This window comes from Pinus tabuliformis, chromosome 6 (genome assembly GCF_031772625.1).
Source record: "Pinus tabuliformis cultivar Carrire ecotype Pingquan chromosome 6, CPIR1, whole genome shotgun sequence".
Lineage (NCBI taxonomy): Eukaryota > Viridiplantae > Streptophyta > Pinopsida > Pinales > Pinaceae > Pinus > Pinus tabuliformis.
In genome coordinates, this window is record NC_142292.1 from 173363244 (window position 1) to 173367712 (window position 4469).

Genomic DNA, 4469 nt, shown 5'->3' on the forward strand with positions numbered 1-4469 from the left:
AAGAATGATGTTAAGTACATGGTACATTATTTGTCATTACAAGGGTAAACTCCCTGAAATAGAGTGGGATTTCCCTCCATGAGATGTTCTCCTATAAGAGCTCTCACTCATATGGGCCCTCCTTCAGCATGACAAGATGATAAATTCTCATATGACATGGCATACACGTATCTTTTAGCATAATTGTAACAAGTATCTCAACAATAAAATCATCATCTCAGCAAATCAAAAGAAAGACATAGCATCACTACATCATATACCTCCACTTCTGGGGATGGCATGAAAATGAAAATCTTAGTTACAAAAATAGACATCGTCGTTGAATTTGTGGCACGAAATCATGTTAAACAACTATAAACTTGACCCCTTTTTGACACTGTCAAATCTGGACCCTCGGGAATCTCAAAGATTCTCCAAAGATTCCTTATTAATGACTCCCTGAAATCTTGCTACTCAGATGACCATTCTGAGTCCACCATTGTCCTCCTTGTAAAATTTTGATAAAAATGACTATAAAGTTGGAATCATTCTACCTTTGTAAAAAATCAACCTCCAAGGGAATCTTTTAGATTCCTCAAGCTTTTGCAAAATGAATATTCTCAAAATGGTTATGTCTTCAAAAACATGCCGTCTGAATTTCGCTATTATTGGGTTCAGCGCTGCCTCTTCTGTCCCAGGTGAATGAATGTTTGGGTTTAAATATGTGTTTTTGCACAAACAATACAAAGACAAGCCACTTGGGCAATTGGTGGTAGGGTTAAGTTGGGCAAGGGAGGTCGGTGGTTCCAACCCTGCCCTCACTTGAAATTTCGTGTGGTTACATAACGATTTAGGTGTTTTACACAATTTGGTGGTAGAGGCGCATTTAGTTTGGTTTTGTTTTGATTAGGCTGCCACATTGGGCAGGCTGGCCACTGGTCGACGTGAGTTCAAACCCTCTCGACCCATTGTATTCTGCCATGTTGTGCCGTTTGGTTGGGTGGGTCTGCCATTGGGTGGCCCACCCACATTTTTTGACTATATCATATAACAATTTCGTTGGGGGTGGCAGCCCACCACCCCTTTTTTATATTTTTTTCATTTTATTTAAACAATATGGTCAAAATTTTCCCACCGAATTTTTAGGATCACCGGCAAAATTAAAGAGGCAAAATAATTCGCCCGTTCTAGCAGCTATTGTAACATGATTAGTTTATAATTTAAATTTGCTTATATAATAGGTTTTGGTACTTTAGAAATAATAAATGGCTCTGCAAGAGTAAAATGCACCCTCAAAATGTAAATTTAAGTCTCATTAGCTGGTTGATTTAGTTAATCATGCATTTAAACATGGTTAAATGATGTAATAAAGTAAATTCAAACATGGTTTACAAACAATCGAGAATGAATTTTAAAAAACAGAAAGTGGTTTTTGCTTATAACATCCTCATGTACAAAAACCACTCTCAGTTTTCTAACATCTATTATGGTTTTGGAAATACAAATGCATCTTTGAAGGCATGTTTTCCAAAAATTTCATGTTTTAGTCACCTTTTTGAAGAGAATATGGTGGCTAAACAAAGATGAATCTTGGGAAACTAGAGGAGTTTTTTGTTCCTACAATTCTATTATACAAAAACCTCTCTCCGTTTTGTAACAGAGGTTATGGTTTGGGATATTCGGATGAATCTTTGCAGGCATGTTTTCCAGAATTTTCCTTTTCTTAGTGAGTGTTTTCAAATGTAGTTTCCAAGCAGGGGGAAACGAATTTTCAAAAAATGAAAGGGGTTTTGTTGCTAACATCATCATTTACAAACACTTCTCTCAGTTTTCTAACATCTATTATGTTGGGAGACACAAAGGTATTAAAGGACCCTATTTTTCGGAATTTCAGGAGGAAAAAGCTCACAGACAGTTAGTGACTTGGAGGCCACCTGATCAAATATGAGTTGCAATCAAATTTAAATTTCTCTTCTTGATCAAAAAAAATCCTCAAGGATAGTACTAGAACTCTTCAAATAGTTTTAGTTACCTTTATTTGTGTTCTATTTTTGTAATACAGTTATCTGATATTTGTAATAACTCTTGATATTTTTATCAAGATATTCTATGAGGAAATTGTATAAATACTTCATCGATTGAAGAAATATGGGTTGTATTTTGATGTCAAGGCTCTTAAACTATGTAATAGCTTCTCTTATAGAATTCTAATGAAAGCCTTCCAGCTCCAGTTATAACAAAATTTTGTGATTCTTGTGTGTCTTTCTAGTGTTTCCATAACTTGTTTCTACATATGTTCAAAGAAATTGTAGGAAGGTTTGGGTAAGGTAGATTAAGTCTTAATCTCCATGTAATTCCCTGCAAAATCATAACCTTTAGAAAGAGATTAGCTTATTAGACTATCTGCCTGAAGTAGCTCCTCTTGGAATCCGTTTGACATTGGCCTTCTGTTACCTTTGAATATGTTTTTGTTGGGCTATAGAAATCTTCTACACACATCTAAATTTCCCTAGTTGTTAAGTAGTGAGTCTGACTGCTCAATTATTAGGAATCCCCTTACATTCTTCTACCATAATTCTTGAAAAAGCTAAGTCATTCTGTCAGGGTCGAAGCTGACACTTTCAAAAGGGACTCTATGAGAGAGGCCTTTAATCATGATTAGGGATTATCATTGATCGCCAACCATCCCCAATAAAACCATAAATCTGGCCAGTGTGCTTCAAAGGCTTTTGTTCAGTGACAGATGAACAATGTTAAACAAAGCCTCGTAACAATTGATGGAGCCCCCTCTGTTTCAAGGGCCAACTTGAACCTAAAGGCTAGTTGAGTTGGTTTCCTGGCATAGTTTTTGCATCCAAGGATTGCCTATGGGAAACAGGTACAAAATCTGGCGCCATTGCCGGGGAGCGAAGTAACGAATATATATTTCTCCGGGGAATGATAAAGATTAGATCTATTCTTTTCTGGTGAAAAAGGAGTAGACATTTATTATTGGTTGCATTTCTTTCACCTGGTGACTCCACTTTGTCATATGGCGATTCCACTGGGTGACCAATCCCACCGTTTCGAAATTTCAGCTACCTTTACTGCTATGCAAGGTTCATTGATACTTTCAATCAGTAGTATATGTCTCTCCCTCTCAGCCATTGTCAAAAATCTAAAATGTCTACAGAGGATGCAACTTTTAAAGTACACCTATGAGTATAGGTTTTCCATGGGATTTTATGTTCATATTGTATATATTCTTCATATTTTCAGCTCCTCGCAACATGGTTTGTCAATAAATCCACTTCGCACTTGGTTACATTGGAAAGAGGATTACACCTAATAGTGAAATTTTTTTCAGTTCAGTTAGATAGAGGTGTGGGGATTAAATAGATATTTTGAGTTTCAGTATGTAGTAGATCAACGTGTTCGATGTTTATGAGTGGTGTGATTTGAAGAGTATATGATAGATCAACTTATATTTTCAGTGTTTAGAAATTTTCAGTTTTCAGATTTCAATATGAAAGAGTATCTGAATTAGTGCAGGCATATGGTTGCATTTCAAAGTTGTAGGTTGTAGTGTGTAGTGTGCAGTAGCAGAGTATTCAAATGAAAACCCTGATCCATGGAGATTCGTTATATTTCGACATAAGATGGAAAATTGGTGGTTGGTGGTTTTATGGTATGACTCCATGCCCAACACTAAAGGCAACCGGTCTACTAGTTCTCTGCATCCCACAGGGGGAATCAGTCCCCATTGGAGCCGATGTTGTAACATGATTAGTTTTGATAATTTAAGTTTGCTGATATAATAGGTTTTAGTAGTTTAGAAATAATAAATGGGTCTGCAAGAGTAAAATGTGCGCTCAAAATGTAAATTTAAGTCTCATTAGCTAGTTGATTTATTAATCATGCATTTAAACATGATTAAATGATGTAATAAAGTAAATTCAAACATGGTTTACAAACAACCGAAAATGAATTTTAAAAAATGGAAAGAGGTTTTTATTTATAACATCCTCATGTACAAAACCCACTCTCAGTTTTCTAACAGTTGTTATGGTTTTGGAGATACAATTCCATCTCTGAAGGCATGTTTTCCAGAAATTTCATGTTTTAGTCACCTTTTTGCAGATAATACGGTGGCTAAACAAAGATGTATCTTGGGAAACTGGAGGGGGTTTTTGTTCCTCATATTAACAGAGTTTATGGTTTGGGATATTTGGATGAATCTTTGCAGGCATGTTTTCCAGAAGTTTCCTTATTTTAGCCATGGTTTTCAAATGCGGTTTCTGAGCAGGGGGGGAACAAATTTTCAAAACATGAAAGAGGTATTTGTTGCTAACATAATCATTTACAAAAACCTCTCTCATGTTTCTAACATCTATTATGTTTTGGGAGACACAAAGGTATTACATGACCCTATTTTTTAGAATTTCGGGAGGAAAAAGCTCAAAGATAGTTAGTGACTTGGAGGCCACCTCATCAAATATGAGTTGCAACCA